The sequence below is a fragment of the Aotus nancymaae genome, unplaced genomic scaffold (assembly GCF_030222135.1).
Source record: "Aotus nancymaae isolate 86718 unplaced genomic scaffold, 86718_ANA_hifiasm-v0.15.2.pri h1tg000032l_0, whole genome shotgun sequence".
Classification (NCBI taxonomy): domain Eukaryota; kingdom Metazoa; phylum Chordata; class Mammalia; order Primates; family Aotidae; genus Aotus; species Aotus nancymaae.
The window spans coordinates 21,142,961-21,161,940 of NW_026988445.1; the positions used below are offsets into that span (position 1 = coordinate 21,142,961).

An 18,980-nucleotide genomic window follows, 5' to 3' on the forward strand; every position below is an offset into this window, starting at 1 on the left:
CCCATCTTTCTACTTGTTCAGAACTAAATTTTGGTGCCTTTTACATCTCTACCCTCAATTTATCCTGAAATCGATGAACTCTTACCACCTCCACCAATTCCACTCTGGTCCACGCTACATTATCTCTGGCCCGGAATATGGCAACAATTCTGGACTGGTATCCCAGCTTCCGCTCCTGCTAAGTCTATTCTCCATCCAGCCACCAGAATGATCATTCTTAAAAGGCAAGCCTAGGGCCGAGTGCAGGTGCTTACGCCTGTAATTCCAGAATGTTGACGCGCCAAGGTGAATGGATGGCTTGAGTCCAGGAGTTTGAGACCAGCCTGGGCAACATGACAAAACGCCATCTTTACAAAAAATACAAAAAATTAGTCAGGTATGGTGGGTGGTGTGTGCCTGAAGTCCCAGCTAATCCAGAGGCTGAGGTGAGAGGATCACCTGAGCCTGGGAGGTCAAGGCTGCAGTAGGTTGTGATCATGCCACTGCACTCCAGACTGGGAGACAAAGTAAGATCCTGTCTCAAAAATAAAATAAAAGGCAAGGTTCTTTACTCAAAGGGAGGACTTTTCACTGAGAGTAGAAACAATCGTTAAAAAGGCCTACAAGGGTTTACACACTCTAATCTCCCACCACACTAACCTCTTTGACTTTATTTCTACTCCTCTTTGCTTTCTCCACCACAGCCAAATCAGCCTCTCTGCTGTCCTCAAACATGCCCAGCACAAAGGGCTTCTGCAAGCCCTTCTGCCTTCCCCTCTGCTAGCACATCCTTCCCTCAGAGAGGTGCATGGATTACCCCTCACTTACTTCTGGTCTTGGCTCAAATGTCATTTTCTCTAGGAAGCTTTCCCTGGCTGCCTCTAGTTCAAACTGCAGACCTCTCCCCATTCCCTGTCCTCCCTCTTCCCTGCTTTTTCTCTGTAGTACTTAACACCATCTGACACAGCACATATTTTGTTTATTATCTGAGGTCTCCACTAGAATATAAGCTCCATGAAGGAGGGGATATTTATGTTTTCTTAGAAAAGTATCTCACACGCAGTAGGTGCTCAATAAATATTTATTAAATATATAATTTTATAATTATGAAGTATTTTCATAATTTACATGAAAGTACTTTATGAAGTACTTTCATGTAAATTAAATTACAACAATTCATTTTTCCCAATGCCCTCTCTTCTCCAAATTCTCCAATTTTTGTAGTAACAATATGGATGACAGCAAAGAGCTATCAGAAAAAGAGTTGTTGGCTACTTACAAAGCTCTTTAAAACAGATACCCCATTGAAAGCTTAAAGTCAACATCTTTTAGCATAGGGTTTCTAGGTGTTGAATTTAAAAGCAGTGTCGCAGAAGAGCCAAGAATCATCAGGAAGAAAAGTCTAATTCAGTTTGTCCTATCAATCTGTTAAACAAACAATAGGAAAAATGCAACCTGCATTTGATCTTCAAGGAAACACTGGCCCAAATTCAGTAAGAACGCATTCAACACAAGATTCGACTCCCTTAAAATGTTCCATCTGCTTAAAACAAACCTCATTAACTATCAACTGCTGTCGCTGGGTGTGTATGGTCTGCTGAGCGTATCAGAGATGTTTTGTTATGTTTTGTTTAACCAGATAAGAATTAGGGTTAAGGAAACGTTTCTTAAAGCCTCTTTATCCCCTGGACCATTAAGTAAGCCCTTCGCTGGCCTTTACACTGTGGTACGGGTCTTCCTGGGCAATTTCCCACACAGTTTAACCCATCAGAGGCGAATGGGCATCTCGGTCAGGCTCCAGGGTTGCCTGAGACAGACGGCAGATGTCTCAAGGGATCCCCTGGAAGAAGAGGCTCTAGCCCAGTCAAAGGGTGTCACAGACAGGAGGAAAGAGCGGACCGAGGCGCACGGTGGAGGTGACAGGTGGGCGAGCACCGCAGGGCAGTAGCGCGGAGAGTCACCGGCTGGGTGCTGGCGCGGAAACCGTCAACTCCCATCGTCAACCTGCCAGCCTGGGCCCAGCTGGGCTGCGGAGTGTAGCGGCACAGGATTAAAAAAATAAAATAAAGGTAGTCACACACCGCCGTCAGCCTGCACGACCTCGCCCCCCCGCACGCTGGGAAATAAAGTTAGTGCCCAGTGGCCGCTGCAATGGACAGAGGGGCCCAGCCAAGCTCCTGCCCTCGGCTCTGCGGCTGTCAAAAGCGGCCCGGCGCCGCGAGGAGAAGTCCCAGAGCCCAGAAGCCAGAGAAGACGCCCCGAGCTGGCGCGTCAGGCCGAGTGCCCTCGTGCCCTCACCCCGGCGCTCAGCCCAGGCTGACTGCCACCAGCCCCAAACCGCCTCCCCTCCAGGCCACACAGAGGGACCGGGACCCGGAACCCTCTGCTGGCAGCGTCGGCGCCCGGCAGCCGCCTTTACCTGTTCTGTGGCAGCTGCCACCGCCGCTCATTTCCCGTGCCCAGGAGAATCTCGAGTCGACGCCGCTGCCGCCGCTGCTGTCGCAGCCGCCGCGCACTCCCCACCCCCGCCCGCTCAGGTAACCCAGGAAACCGAGAACAGCACCCCCTCCTTCCCCTCCTCCGGACCCAAACCAACTCGTCTGCGCCTGCGCGCTTGGCTCCGCCTCGCGCGTGCAAGCCCCGCCTCCTCCAGGAGGGCAGCGCCGGCGTCGCAGGCGTGACGCGTGGAGCCGTGGAGCCAATAGGGAAGGCAGGAGGGCTGGCCGATTTGCGGGGCTGCGGTCGGGGCCGGGTCTGGGCTCCTCATCTGCTGGGGTTGGACCCTGTGTCCGCACCTCGTCCTAGGGCTCTGCGTAGTGGCCTGCGTCAGGCCCTGGGGAGAGCGAGCACGGTTTGAGAAGCACCAAGCACAAGCGCAGCGTCTGCTTCTTCTATTCGTCACAGACTATCAACCTGTCCCGTTGTGTAGGTCTAGAGGATGAGGATAGAAGAAATAACGGGAAGGACTCAGGAGAGGGAGAAAGTGTTACCCACTAGGAACCCTTAGCCTTTCTCTGGGACCTGGAAAAAGCCATATTGTAATGGTTACCTTCGGCTTCTTTCAAGAAACAAGAAGCTTTGCAAAGCCACTGTAGAATTAATTCAGTGCAGTGGTGTCTTTTCCAACCGACTCCTGTTCAAGCGGTTTGTATACACTGCGCACTGTCAGAGCCATATGCCCTAATAGACCAGTCCGTCCAGAGGGTGGGAGCTGTAGGTTAAATCCAGGGATGTTTTGGCTGCATCCCCGGTTCCCGGCCCAGCACGCGGCTGGCAGACTGCTGCAGTAGGCAGTTTGGCATTTCAAGGGCCGCCCTCCTCACCTCGTAGTCAATAAGACATCAGCGCCAGAAGCACTGGGAAAAAGGCTGAACTGTACATAGTTTGTATCGTTCGGTAGTTCTCAAGTTCTATCAAACAATACAAACTCTTAATAAGCAGATCATCTACAAATTGACAGAAATTGCTGTAGAATCAACAACTCCCATAATTTTTTGCACAGGAATTATGAAATAGAAGTAATTCAGAATATTATGTCCCAAGCCTATATACCAAATGTTACTCTCAATTCCTCAAACTCCCTTCTGACCCTAATGACAAAGTGCTTCAAGTTGCCCACTGATGTGGTTTCGAGGGGCTCTCGGGGAAAATTCCGCGCTTTAAAGTTCGTATCTTTGGGCGAAGATTGCCCACTTCCTCTGGCAGGCAGTCTTTTTAAATTTAATTTTAATTTTATTTTTGTTTAATTTTTGAGACGGATTCTCACTCTGTCGCCCAGGCTTGAGTGCAGTGGCGGGATCTCGGCTCACTGAACCCTAACAAGTGCGGGAAGTAGATGCTTCAGGGAAATCATCACTTATTTAACTAGTATATAATGAGCACCTACAGTGTGCTAAGTATTGTGCTAGGTGCATGTGCCTGAACTGAAACAAAAAGAGGAAGCCAAACTTGACCTGCTTCATAATTTTACCTAAAGCTGTGTCTACTCTTATTTACAATCAACTTTCACCCACTAATCTTAAAAACACCTCCTTTTTTTAATGGATGAAATAAGTCAAAGAAATAATTAAGTAACAAGCCAGTTTGTGTTAACCTGGAGTAGAAGATAATAGATTATCGTGATTTCATTAAAGCAAAGAAAATGACACAAACTTTAAATGACAATGGTATACAATTGGCCCTCAAAGTATTATTTGTTTGTAAAAGGCACAAAGTAATGTCATTTGTGACTATTATTTTTTCTGTACCAGTATTTATTATTTTGTTATTTTATTTTTGAGACAGAGCTTTACTCTTTTTTCTCTGACTGGAGTGCAGTGGCGTGATCTGGGCTCACTGCAACCTCTGCCTCCTGGGCTCAAGTGATTCTCCTGCCTCAGCCTCCTGAGTAGCTGGGATTACAGAAATGTGCCACCACGCCTGGCTAATTTTGTAATTTTTAGTAGAGCCAGCGTTTCATCATGTTGGTCAGGCTGGTGTCGAACTCCTGACCTCAGGTGATCCACCCACCTCAGCCTCCCAAAGTGCTGAGATTACAGACGTGAGCCATCGCACCCAGCCTCAGTACCAGCATTTTAACTAAGCTACTGCAGTATGTATTTTATTCAATAGTATCTTAGAACATAAATACTAAATATGCATATCAAATAAAACTTAAAGATTTCAAAGGAACACACCCAAACTGTGTAGTGAAGAACATGCAAAAGAAGAAAAAAGTAAAGAAAAAGTAATAAGAATACAGAAGAAAGCTCTACTTATGCCTATATCACACACTGGAAAACTTTTTAAGCAGGAAAGTCTCCAGCTTAATTTGACTCCAAAATTATACTCTTAAATGAGATTATAACATCCCAGCTTAAAACAACACAGTCAATATAAATGTGCATAATTTCACATTTAATTATTCCCCAAAATACCTTTAAAAAGTGTTCTTGACTAAATGGATATATAAATCAAATCATATCACATCTCTGCTCAAAAATCTGCATTGGCTCTCCACTTCTCTCAGATAAAAACCAAAGTCCTTACAATGGCCTACTACTTCGCACCATCTGGCTCCTCATAACTTCATCTCTTTCTGCTCTCCCTGCTTCTTTACTGTTTAGCAAACATGCCAGACACAGTCCTGCTTTGAGGGCTTTGCACTGGCTGGCTCCTCTGCTTGAAATTTGTTTTCTCCAGATAGATGTAGTTGTAACTCCCTTATCTCCTCCATGTCTTTCCTCAAATTTCATCTCTCAATGAGGTCTACCCTCAATACTGTCCTTAAACTAGGCAAGAGGGGCCTCTGCCCCGAACCCCACACATGAATGGACTTCATATCACAAATGTTCCCTAAAATAATTATATTAAAAAGCATATATGTTCTCTGTCCCTTCTGGGAGAAGGGTGTTGATGAGAGTTGACACAGTTGTTAGATCAAGTTTAGCCTAAAGCTGCCTACCTGCGTATTTTAAAGGTTTTTCTGTGCATCCTGAGCTATAACAAATGAAGGTGTCAGTAAGCTGTAGCCCACACCTGTACCAATCCCTGAGTTTTGGCCAATAAAATGCAGCCAGCTGTTCAAACTGTGTTCTAATAAGGCAAATGCCAAGCTGCAAACAATCCAGTTGTTTCTGTATCTCACTTCTGTTTTCTGTATGTCACTTTCCTTTCCCTGTCCATAAATCTTCTTCCACCATGTGGCTGTGCTGGAGTCTCTGAGCCTACCCTGGCTCAAAAGGCTGTCCAATTCATCAACCATTCATTGCTCAATTAAACTCCTTTAAATTTAATTTGGCTGAAGTTTTTCTTTTATTGCAGTGTAACCTGTAGCTCTAAACATCATGTGTTTCATAGCACCCATCAGCTTCTAACATACTACATAATTTATCTATTTCTTATGCTTATTTTTATTGTCACTCCCGTTTAGACTATGGGCTCCACAAGGGCATCAATGTTTGTTCTATTTCTGATGTATCCCAAGGACCAGGACAGTGCCTGGCTCTTAGTAGGCACTCAGTAAATATTTGGATAAATAAATTAAGAAAATTTTGTTGAAAATTCAAATAAATATCCAAACAGTAAGTTGACCATAATTTTGGACCTGGACAATTTTAATGATTGCTACAATGCACAGGAACAGAAATGGATTTGTGAAGTGGGAGAGAAATTTAAGACTGTGTTTTCAGCAATAGCAAGATGGTCAAAATTATACAGATGACTAAAATTATGCATTTGACTAAAGACCTGCATCAAAAAATTATAGATGTACCAATCTTATTTTGAAATGCTTTACTTTATTAGTATGCATATGCAGCATCTTTTAAAATTGTGCTTCTTAGGCCAGACATGGTGGCTCACACCTGGCGTCTCAGCACTTTGGGAGGCTGAGGTGGGTAGATCATGAGGTCAGGAGTTCAAGACCAGCATGGCCAACATGTTGAAATCCCATCTCTACTAAAAATACAAAAATTAGCAGGGCAGGATGGCAGGCCCCTGTAATCTCAGCTGCTAGGGAGGCTGAGGCAGGAGAACAGGAGAATCGCTTGAGCCCAGGAGGCGGCAGCTGCAGTGAGCTGAGATCGTGCCATTGCACTCCATCTTGAGCAACAGAGCAAGACTTCATCTCACAAAAAAAAAAAAAAAAAAAAAATGTGCTTCTTAGTAGCCACCTTGAAACTTTATTGAAGAAGTCAATTTATAATTAATGTCTTCATCAAGTTGTTAGCAACATCCACTTCATTTTGTAAAAGTTGTCAGACTTGGTTTTAGTATAATTCTTTCATGTAATTTTCTCTACTAAATCACTGATAGCATATGAAATCCCCAAAAGTATTGTCAGAGGCATCCTAACTAAAGCAGCTCCATCCTGAACAAAGGCTAGATAAAGCCAAACCTCCTGTGTCATATTCCCAAGGGGTTGGGCACTCTTGGTCACGAGATGTTTATGGTTGAGGGAATAAGTTAATGATGCTAATAACGAACTAAAGACCCAGAATTTATGACAATGTCTCAGTACATTAAGAACAAAAAGCATTCTTAGTTTAAGACTAGGTTTTGCTTTAATGATAACATAATACACTTATAAATTCTTGCCGAAATCAATAGTAACATGGGAAAATAAGAGTACTAATAGCATATCACAAGCTGATCACAAGCCTTTGTAATAAAGTACACTATTCTTAACCTATATAAGCAAGCACTACATTTAAGGTAGTGAGCTCTTCCTTTTGCTTTCTGAGGACACCCTACTCTGTAATTGAGTAGTCTCTAATAAACTATCTTAACTTCACTGTACTCTGCAGCTTGCCCTAAATTCTTTCCTGTGCAAGATCCGAGAATCCACTCTTAGGGTCTGGGACGAGACCCCTTTTCCAGTGACAGTATGTATACTTTACTCAAAAACTCTCATGTCCTTGGAGATTTATAAATGTAGGGGAGGAAAAGTTTCCTTAACCCTCCTAAGGTTCCTGGCTGGCTCTGAAATAAAACTAACAAAGATAGATTAACAGGAGAAAACATATAAATTTATTTAATCAAAGTTTTATGTCACATGAGCCTAAGCACAGTGGCTCACACCTGTAATCCCAGCAATTTGGGAGGCCAAGGCAGGCAGATCACTTGAAGCCAGGAGATTGAGACCAGCCTGGCCAATGTGGCGAAACCCAGTCTCTACTAAAAATACAAAAATTAGCCGGGCGTGGTGGTGCGCACCCGTAATCCCAGCTACTTGGGAGGCTGAGGCAGGAGAATTGCTTGAACCTGGGAGGCAGAGGTTGCAGTGAGCTGAGATCCCACCACTGCACTCCAGCCTGGGTGACAGAGCAAAACTCCGTCTCAAAAAGCCAAAAGAAAGTTGGGAAGAAAGAGAGTAAAATTTCTGGTTTATGGCTTGCTTTGTAAGGAAGGAGTTCTACTTTCTATGGCTTTCCTTAGAGTTTCCATGGCCTGTCTCGAAGGAGAGAGGAGCAGGAGAAAGGAGGGGGAGAGATGGTGAGACAGATCTTGCTTCTGAGGCCCTCTCGGTTTCCTGCAGTTCGTTCAAAGTGCTCAGCATGCCAAGGCACCAAACTTCGGGGAGATGTGTTGAGTCCCGACATAAACATCAAAAACTATTTCATGAGATGACCTTTCCAACCAACTAAAAGTGTTAAAACAATGGAAATTTCCCCTCTTTCCTGTGGAAACCTGTTTACTTTCATATGTAGGAAAGACTGTACTTGTGAGCAACAGTGTCATTAATTCTCATACGAGGTTTTTTTTTCCATTTAAAAATTTTGACCTGTTTTTCTGCTTATAATAGAAAATATATACTATAGTAATAAACTCAAATACTAAACAAATATACAATATGCAATGTAGAAAATGGAAGTATTCCATGATCTCATCCTAGAGATAATCATTACTAATTGAGGTACATGCCTACAAATGTTTTAGTAGTCACACACACAAAAACACAGAGTTGTGATTATTATTGTGTTATTATTACTGTCACCACCACTATCATTGAAAAAAGAGGAATTTGAGTCCATTGTTGAGTGTGATTCTTAGCCAAGTGATTTACTTGGCATTACTTATTTTGATAGCCAATATTTGTCTGACTTAAGTCCCAGTATATTCCTGTGGTCAACAAATTTCTGATTAACTTTCATTTGAAACCACACTACCTGTTTATTTTGGAAGAGCAAACTAAGTCTGTCCTACACAATAGACAGGCTAAGAAGTACAAGGAAATCAAGAAACATTATCATTTGAAATACAGGTTTCCTATTCATTCCTGTTTATAAAGCCAAGAGCCCAGGTTATCTGAGCAGATTAAAAATTACAAGGACTCGCCAGAACTCATGGTCACTCATTCAGAAGGAAATAGAAAACCACAGATAAGTTCTCAGCAAATGCATATAACAGAATGTCACTTGACCACTTCAAAGCAACAGTTGAAAAGGATGAGTCAGGGTCAAGGCAAGGAACAGGTAAAGATATATATGTATGTTTCACTGCCTCCTTGAAAAATAGTACTACATAAAAAGAGTCTGAATATGTACACTTTGCCATTCTATAAACACTACAGTTTTGGACCATTTCAAAAAAATATTTCCAACTCTACCTAGTCCCACACATAGAATCCACTACAGTAGTAGATTGCAAGATTGATATGTTATTTCAGGCCTTCATTCAGCTATTGGATATTTTCTGTATATTTGCAACGTTCAAGGCTCTGGAATCAAAAGGTACTTGAAAGACATTCTGGGTCTGCTTGGACTCCAGACAAGTAAACCAGCAATTATAGTGGAGGAAGATGAAGACTATAGCAACATTGTGCGTGGGATTCTCTGGAGCAACACGGAGGGACACCCAACTCCATCCCAGGATCATAAAAAGCTTCTTAGAAAGGGAGCCTCTAAATGTAAACACTCAGTAGGCTTTGGGCAAACCAGTTTTCCTAATGTGTTAAGCACTTTCAGTCTAGGATGAATTTTTTAAAATAAGATCAACAGGCTGAGCACGGTGGCTCACATCTGTTATTCTAGTGCTTTGGGAGGCCGAGGCAGGCAGATTACGAAGTCAGGAGTTCGAGACCACACTGACTAACATGGTGAAACCCTGTCTCTACTAAAAATACAAAAATTAGCTGGGCATGGTGGCACGCACCTGTAATCCCAGCTACTCAGGAAGCTGAGGCAGGAGAATTGCTTGAGGCAGAGGTTGCAATCAGCCGAGGCCGCTGCACTTCAGCCTGGGCGATAGAGCAAGACTCCATCTCAAAAAATAAAAATAAAAAAAAATAAAATCAATGTAGTGGGTTTTTCATAAAACTAATTTTATCCAAAGGACTGTCCTTTATTCTGAAACTAGGCCCTTCCTACTTTTGGAGAATTTAAATAATCTTCTTTTTATGATACAGAAATAACAGTTTGGATGTCTCTAATAGCCTTTTTAGACCAATCCGTTGCCAATAAAGAGCTGGAAATTTGATTGGTCTCTGAAAGGGTTTGTGGTTTTGTTGGTGTTGTCGATATGGTTATTTGTGTGCGTGTGTGTGCACAAAGGTGTGTGCATAAAATCCATGTGTCCAGAAACAACTGACAGTTGGGCTAGGACAGCCAGCAAGGGTGTTCCAGGCCCAGGCTCTTCCTCTGACCAGCAGCATCAGCACTACCTGGGAGCTTGAGAAATACAGAATCTCAGGCCATGCCCCAGACATACTGAGTCAGGCTTGGCATTTTAACACAATCCCCGGGTGATTTATGCACATTAAAGTTTAAGAAGCACTATTCTAGGAGAGGGAACAGCAGGTGTAAAGACTGGTGCAAAAGATCATGGTGGTTTGAAGATCTTTTCCAAAGTGAAAGAGTCAAGGCCACAGTTCAGGGAGGCTGAGAGTGATGCTGGGAAGGCAGGCAGGAGGGTGGAGGAAGATGATTTGTGTTTTCCCTCTGCTCCCACAGTAGCTGCATAGATCACTGTTCCGTATTTCCTCCTGTCATTTTTAACTAAGGTATGTTCCATGTTGCTTACAACGTCCAATCACTTATTGAAAAACCTCAAAGTGGCCAGGCACTGTGGCTTATGCCTGTAATCCCAGCACTTTGGGAGGCCAAGGCGGGCAGATCATCTGAAGTCAGGAGTTTGAGACCAGCCTGACCGACATGGAGAAACCCCATCTCTACTAAAAAATACACAATTAGCCAGGCGGGGTGGCACATGCCTGTAATCCCAGCTACTCAGGAGGCTGAGGCGGGAGAATTGCTTGAACCCAGGAGGCAGAGGTTGCAGTGAGCTGAGATGGTGCCATTGCACTCCAGCCTGAGCAACAAGAGCAAAACTCCATATCAAAAAAAAAAAAAAAAGGTAAAGAAAAGAAAAACTTCAAAGCACACATGAGACAAATTTCTTGGGCCTATAGTGTGGCAATTAGTGGGATGCTGATTAAGCATTTCGTAACTATAATAACACGTTATTCTGACTCTCCAGAATGGCTGGTGGAGAGTCTGTTTTAATAAGGACCAGACACCAAAGGATAAAAATTTACCCTAAACCAGGCGGAGGCTACGTTATGCTGATAGAAGGAGTCCTGCCCCACACAACTGCTTGGCTGTCTAAATTAGTCTTCATCCTACACCTGTGTAAGAACTGTGCTGCAGCCTGGGCAACATGGTGAGACCCTATCTCTACAAAAGTAAACAGTAAGTCAGGCATGGTGGCACACACCTGTGGTCCCAGCCACGTGGAAGGCTGAGGCAGGAGGATGGCTTGAGCCCAGGAGTTTGAGGCTTGCAGTGAGGTATGGTACTCAAGCCTGGGTGACGGAGTGAGACTCTGTCTCAAGAAAAAAAGAAAATGCATTTTCTCTTTTATCTGCTGAAAGGGAAAGAACATCCCACGTGGCCAACAAGCCAAAACACGGTCCAATGTAGTTTTCCCTCCCTCTCCTGCTTCCCACAGTATTTCTATTGATATTTTCTAAAACAAAAAAAATTGTCTTCTCAAATACACTCTGAATTTATAAAGTTGTGGGAACTGCATTTTGTGTTTCCAAGTGCCCAAGATAGTAGTTGCTCAATTAATTTTTTAGATAAATGAGGAAGCTGATGACACAGAGGAATACAAATAGTTGAATGAATTCTCTGTGATCTATAGCTACATGGCCAATGGTTGCTAGAGCTTATTTTCATACTTGGGGAGATTTTGTTTAAATTCTGTATTTTTGTTCCTGGCAGATCAGAATATTTGACATCTGTGTGCACTGTGATGTGACATCCTGTTTGTTAGTAAAGTGCTGTTTTCTGCAAAGATAAAATAAACTTGTAAAAGAGACATAATCATTTACCTAGCTCACTACATAAGCTAATTTGAGAGGCACAGTCCTGTCATATATTTGGAATCGGAACTGAACATTAATGTAGCATGGTCCACTTTGGGCCTAAGCTATGTCTACGACTAGAATTTAGTTGGTGCAAGTTATAGGGGTCCCGGTGGGGCAGCCCCAGGCACAGGTTCAGATGAGTGACCGAAGGGCTCTCATTCAGACCTTCCCTGGTACAAAATCTTATCTGACAATAAAAGGTGGGTTGCAGAAGGGAACTGGTGATTGTCAGTGCAGCAGAGGGGCTGGCATCCGGATTGGCTCCTTACCTGCTTCCTAGATATTTCTACGTCCAGTCCTGGACAAAAGCATCTGAGGTTTAAAAACAGAAAGGCTTGTTTTCCCTAAATGTCTGTGGGACCCCTGGTCGAAGTCAGCACTGATGTGCTATCCATATAACGGGTGTTTGTACCAGAGGAAAGAGAATAACCCTGCTCTGCGATCCAGAAGGGTCAGCACCGCACACCAGCCATGACAGGGAGAGGTCACTCATTTTATCAGGTGTTTGCTGGAGCCTCTGATGAAAGAAAAACCCTTCTGCCTGCCCAGATTGTGCTGACATCAGAGGAGGCAATATAGGAATCATGGGAACACAGAATTAATTTTGTAAACAGTTGACTTATGGTCAATTTTTTTTTAACATTTTGGTTCCACAAGCACAGTTCTGAGAGAGTTGTATCACTTAGCAGTGCAGATGCAGCCCAGGTGGACCATCTTATGGAAAATAAAATGTGTGATTTATTCTGAAGTATCTGACAATATCTGTCACAACAAAAATAGATCTAAAACACACATTGTTATTGGAACAAATGCAGACATTAGGTTGGAAACCAATCACTGAAATGTAATATCAAGAAGACGGAGCAACAGGGTGTTACTAGATTCTAGAAATCTGAGGAAGACAGTTAACTCAGATAAGACGTATCGAAGCACCTCTGTGAATTGGAAAGGGCCTCAAATATGCAAGGCATTTAAAGATGTTTGGGCCCACTAAATAATGTAACTTCTGGATCTTTATAGTTTTAAAAATGTCACTTCACACGTGTTGGCGAGGTAGGGAGCTTAGTCAGCAAAGCCCAAGGCAACATTCTGGGAGCAGGTGAGCTCAGCCTTCAGCTGGAGGGGGACTCCAGGCCAGGAGGCAGTGTTGGCAAATTGCATTCCCACCCTGAGTGATGAGAGTGGCTTGTGGCAGAACGACTTTGGCTCTGCGGGTGGACTCTGTGGCCAGTGTGCAAGCTGCCATTGAACTCAGCTTCTCCTGAATTCTATGTGATTTCAAGGAGATACTCTCCCTTCTATCCCACTCTCCCGGATGCCACCCCTTGGACACATATTCCCTAATAGTCAGATACTAATACTAGCAACCCAGAAGTAAAAACAATGATGGCAGCCCTGCTTCCGTCACTGTGGCTCCTACTGCCCGAGTTCCTCCTCCAGCCATGAAAGCACGAGCTAAGATACTGAGGTCACCAGATCTCGGTAATAGCTGACCAGGAAATGTATTGTGAAGCACCATCACAGGACCTCTTACCCAGCAGGATAACCTCTCCTGACTTGTTTCCTGACAAACCCATAGTACCGTTTCTGGAACTCGGCTGCTAACTGATAATTAGGTCTAATAGGAGAGCAAGGGTTTCCTGATGAGATACAGACAACACCATATTTACTGGCAGCTGTGCCTTTGCTAATTGTTGGGAACCTGGCTTTTAACCCTGTGCTTGCCACCCTCCATGCTGGGCTCAGGCAATCCAATGAACTGAGTTTGTCACACATTAATATTTAATTTTTTTTTTACAGATTTAGAGGTGCAAGTGCTATTGTATTACATGGGTATATTGAGTAGTGGTGAGGTCTGGGCTGTTAGTGTACCTATCATCTGAATAATGAACCGTGTACCCAAAAGGTAACACATTTTTTAAAGAGAGTCTTGCTCTATAGCCCTGTCTGGAGTGCTGTGTGCAATCATAGCTCACTGTAACCTCAAACTCTTGAGCTCAAGCAATCTTCCCACCTCAGCCTTCTAAAGCACTGGGATTATAGGTGTGAGCCACAACTATCAGCCATTCTTCACACATTGAAGGCAACTATGAGGTGAGTATCCTACCCACTTGTGGCTGATTCTTAATACACAGAAATTATATTAGAGCATTTATCACTAGGGAGAATGCATTTGCAGGTAGGGGGTTGAATTCTGATCAATTCAAGGCAGGCGTATAATAGATGTCTGAAAGCAAGACAAATCTTTGGCCACTGGGGACTGGTTTTGCAAAAGGAAGGAGCGTGCGTAGGAATGGTTGCATGCCAACAGTATTCACCTCAAGCACTGCTGAGTGGCACCCCAGGTGCTACCTGAGTTAACTGGCTCCTTAACCAACATGTGTGGAGGACACTGTTTGAAGGGAAAGAAAACAGGGAAAATATTTTCCTCCAAATGCACAGTCTGTTCCTTTATACATTATACTCACTATTCATTATACTCATCTTTTTCCTTCTAATTAGAGACACTACCATTATTACATACAAACTGCCTTTCTGCATTCCAGGCTGTTTCTGGGCATTCTAAAATAGAGAAACATGGAACCATAAACGGAAAGCTCTGAGAATGGACTTTCCTTTCTTCCTTCCTTCCTTCCTTCCTTTCTTCCCTCCCTCCCTCCCTTTCTCCTTCCTTCCTTCCCTCCCTTTCTCCTTCCTTCCTTCTTTCCTTTCTTCCTTCCTCTCTCTCCTCCCTTCCCCTCCCCTCCCTTCCCCTTCCCCCTCCCCTACCCTTCCCTGTCTCACTCTGTTGCCCAGGCTGGAGTGTAGAGGCACAATCTCAGCTCACTGCAACCTTTGCCTCCTGGGTTCAAGCAATTCTCCCACCTCAGCTTCCTGAGTAGCTGGGATTAGGGGTGTATGCCACCATGCCCAGCTAATTTTTGTATTTTTAGTAGAGACAGGGTTTTACCACGTTGGCCAGGCTGGTCTTGAACTCCTGACCTCAGGTGATCTGCCCGCCTCAGCCTCCCAAAGTGCTGAGATTACAGGCATGAGCCACTGTGCCCAGCCTGAGAATGGATCTAACTTTCTCAGAAGAGCAAACTGCTGTCTCATCTTTTCTTAGAGTTATCTGCAACTACATGCACAGCACTATATCTTCTATATCTTGTATTTACAAGTAATCATTTATGTCGTCTGAATTCTAATCATCTCAAACATGTTTTTTTTTCATATTGACCACTTCCTCAAATTCAGAGAGGAAGGAAGACAATATCTCACTCAATATTAGTTTAGCAGTATATGTGAAAAAAACTCAGTAGGCTTGCCTTATACTGCCTTTCCTTGTTGATAATCAATAGCATAGACATTCTGAAAACATGGACAGTAGGAATGAAAATTGTAAGATCTGTAAGTTGATTAGTCAGTTATTCTAAGTCAAGGATCCTGTGTTGATTTATTTCTCGGTAAAAGTGTCATCATTTGACACCAACATCTTAACAGTGACTATAAACACAACTTTGCCACACCTAATATGTGCAGCAAGTCAGAAAGAACCATGGGAAGTGGGTTAGGGTATTTATTCCAATGCTGTAATTGATACTGCCTAGATGGAATGTACACATATCATGTAGGACATACTGTCTGCTTTTACCAAGAGTATTTTTTCTATTCTTGGCTCGGGGCTTTCCTTCTCTGTGCCTATTTCTTATTTATAGAAAACTGTCTCCTCAATTGCCATGTTTTAAAATCCCACCAGCACCTATCTTATCACCCTTAAATGTCCCTAGGATTCAACTTCATCTTCAAAGATTTTTCTTACAAAAATGGGAATGATCAAGTATTGCTGCAATTTGTTCTTTAAAGAATTCCATTTGGTGGCTGGGCGCAGTGGCTCACGCCTGTAATCCCAGCACTTTGGGAGGCCATGGTGGGTGGATAGCCTGAGGTCAGGACTTCAAGACCAGCCTGGCCAACATGGTGAAACCCTGTCTCTACTAAAAATACAAAAATTAGCTAGGCATGGTGGTGCATGCCTGTAATCTCAGCTACTCAGGAGGCTAAGGCAGGAGAATCGCTTCAACCTGGGAGGCGGAGATGCAGTGAGCTCAGATTGCACCATTGTACTCCAGCCTGGGTGACAGAGTGAGACTCCATCTCAAAAAGATAAAAAAAATTCCATTTAGCTTCCTTGGAGAGAGGATCATGAGTCCAATTTACTGTCATTTGAGTCTGCTGTAAAAGGATCCCCAGCATTACATGGGGTGCTGGTCATTATGATAATTCAGATGATCTTTTTTGAGGTTACCAGAATGGCTTCACTTGGGTTGCCTTATTATCGTAAATGTAAAGGGATGCTTGTTATTTTCCTGAGGGTAAAATCAGCCTAGAAAATTAAGTGACTTGCTATATGTGATGAGCAGGGCAGGGCTGGAACTGGGGTTCCTAACTCCAAATTCCCAAGTAGGTCATAACAAAGTGATAACTACAAAACTTAGCAACTGGTTTTCTTAAAAGGATTTTCTTCTTAGAAGCATTTGCCAGAGTCTAATTTTAGATTTCAAGTGTTATTCACACTGTTACGTTTCAATAGGTTTGCAAGTTCTTCTGTGTGGAAAACATACTTTTTCAGATGTTCTTTGCAGAGTCTTTGCTGTGCTTTAATTACTCCTTGGGAATCTGCATATAGCTACATTACCACATTGAAGATGCATATTTAACATGCACAATAGGCCTTGAGGAAAAATAATAGGGATTTGAATTACCACGCCATCCAACAATTCCACTTCTGGTACATATCAGAGAGTGGAAGCAGGATCTCAAAGAGATACTGGTACACCCATGTTCATAGCAGCATCATTCATAAAGCCAAAGGGGAAGCAATGCAAGTGTCCACTGATGGATGAATAGATAAGGAAAATGTGGGCCAGGCGCAGTGGCTCATGCTTGTAATCCCAGCACTTTGGGAGGCCGAGGTGGGTGGATCACAAGGTCAGGAGTTTGAGACCAGCCTGGCCAACCTGGTGAAACCCTTTCTTTACTAGAAATACAAAAATTAGCCTGGTGTGGTACTGTGCACCTGTAATTCCAGCTACTCAAGAGGCTGGAAGAATTGCTTGAACCTGGGAGGTAGAGGCTGCAGTGAGCCGAGATTGTGCCATTGCACTCCAGACTGAGCAGCAGAGCCAGACTCCGTCTCAAAAACAAAAAACAAAAAAAGAAAATGTGATATATTATATATATCACATTGTGTGTGCGTGCGTGTGTGTGTATGTGTGTATATATATATACACACACACACACACAATGCAATATTATTCAACCTTAAAAGAAATTCTGACACATGCTACAACATGGCTGAATCTTGAAGGCATGATGCTAAGTGAAAAAAGCCTGTCGCAAAAGGACAAACCGTATGTATAAGGTATACAGTGTAGTCAAATTTGCATAGACAGAAAATAGAATGGTGGTTGTCAGGGGCTGGGGAAAGAAGAGAATGAGGAGTTAGTGTTTAATGGGTACAAAATTTCAGCTGGGGAAGTTTAAAATGTCCTGGAAATGGGTAGTGGTGATGGTTACACAAAAATATCAATGTACTTAATGTCACTGAACTGTACATTTCAAAATGGTTAAAATGATAAACTTTATGTTATGTATATTTAAACACACACACACACACTCTCTCTCTCTTTCACACACACACACACACACACACATGAATAGGAGGCAGAATAGTTAACCCAGATCTGGAGGAGGGAGGATGGGGAAGGCTTCACAAAGGAGATGGCTTTGTCTTGAAAGAAGAGGAGGGGTTTGACAGGCAGGACAAGAGAAAGATATTCCAGGCTGAGGGAATAGACAGGAAGTAAGGAGGTGATTCCAAGGTCATATTAGGAGAACAGCAGGTATTCCAGGTGACAACAGCCCTGGACACTTGCAGGAGATGAAGCTGCAATGGCAGAGGGAGCAGGTCTTGAAAGCTCCTGGGTGCCATGCAGAAGGTTTGAGCTTTATTCCATGGGTACTGGGCAGCTACTGGAGTCCATTAAGCTAAAGATATGACCAAGCTTGCATTTCAGAAAGAGAATGTGGGCAGTTGCACGAATAAAGGGTTGGAGGTGAAAGAGACTAGAGGCAGAGACAATGCTGTGGAGACTCTTGCAACAGTCCAAGAGAAAGATGATGAGGGCCCAAGCTGAGGGCATGTGGAAATGGAGAGAGATGTTAAGAGGATATAGGAACCTGTGAGAGGCGGGTGAGTGGAAGCTATGAAGGATGTGAAACAGCTTTAGCATAGATCAGAAATATAACAGAGGCTGAAGGATTAGGGAGGGCTAGCAGTGAGGAGAGAGAAGGAGAGAGAGAATTAGTGCATGGTGGGTATGTTTCGTTTCATGTGCCTTGTCTAATAACATCCTACAGGAGCCCATCTGCACATGTTTATTGAGTGAGTCCTTATAACTACGTCATGACCCAGACAAATAATCTGTTTTGCTGGCAACCGAGAATCGGATTGGAATCTCTCCAATGAAGGTCTTTGGCTCACCCTGCTCCATAAAAGCAATTGCATTCTTCTTCGTCAAATACTCTCCCCTAAGGTTTCTCCACAGTCCTTGGCCACTCTCTGAGCAAGCAGTCTGCAGGGGCCAGCTCCTGAAGGCAACAGGACTGCCAGGAATTCACCCACCAGTCACCTTTCTCAGTGGTACTTAAAGCTCTCAGTCTGCACCCAGCCTGCCCTCCTAAGCGGCCCATGTTCTCGGCTGGCACTAAAAAGTCTCAGAAACACTTAAACCTACCTGCACAGTGTTTATCTTCTTCAGATGAGCAAGGAACCCTGTTGCAGTCTAATTAGCAACCGTCTTCCCAGGTAGCTGCAATGAAACTGGTCTCTTCCATGCTGTTAAGCAAACTGGGTTCCTTGTTTGCAGTTAGATCCTGGCTTCTGTTTGGCTGATTTAGGGTAGGATTATTTTCCTGACATTGAGGAACATGCACAGTTGAGTCAAACAGCCTGAAACTCCATTAGATGGTGTCACCCGAGGAAGACACAGGAACAGATGGTGAAGGCAAAAGCTTCATGCACCACAGAAACCTCAGAATACAACTTTCCCATGTAAGAATGAATAAACTGCTGAAAGAGGGCAAAACCCCAAACACTCTGGTCTTCTCA

At 43.6% G+C, this 18,980-nt stretch overlaps 1 protein-coding gene across 6 annotated transcripts in view; it reads right to left on the reverse strand.

Moving 5' to 3' along the window:
- LYST (lysosomal trafficking regulator) overlaps nucleotides 1-18,669 on the reverse strand; it is a 216,110-nt gene extending 197,441 nt beyond the window's left edge. For 5 of the 6 annotated variants that reach the window (XM_021677344.2, XM_021677345.2, XM_021677343.2 and 2 more), the window contains exon 1: nucleotides 2,399-2,488. The gene's annotated coding sequence lies outside the window, so the exon portion shown is untranslated. Of the gene's footprint in view, nucleotides 1-2,398; nucleotides 2,489-18,606 lie in introns of those variants that run through there. The other variant, XM_021677341.2, reaches the window with a different exon arrangement.
- Between the last annotated feature and the right edge of the window lie 311 nt (nucleotides 18,670-18,980).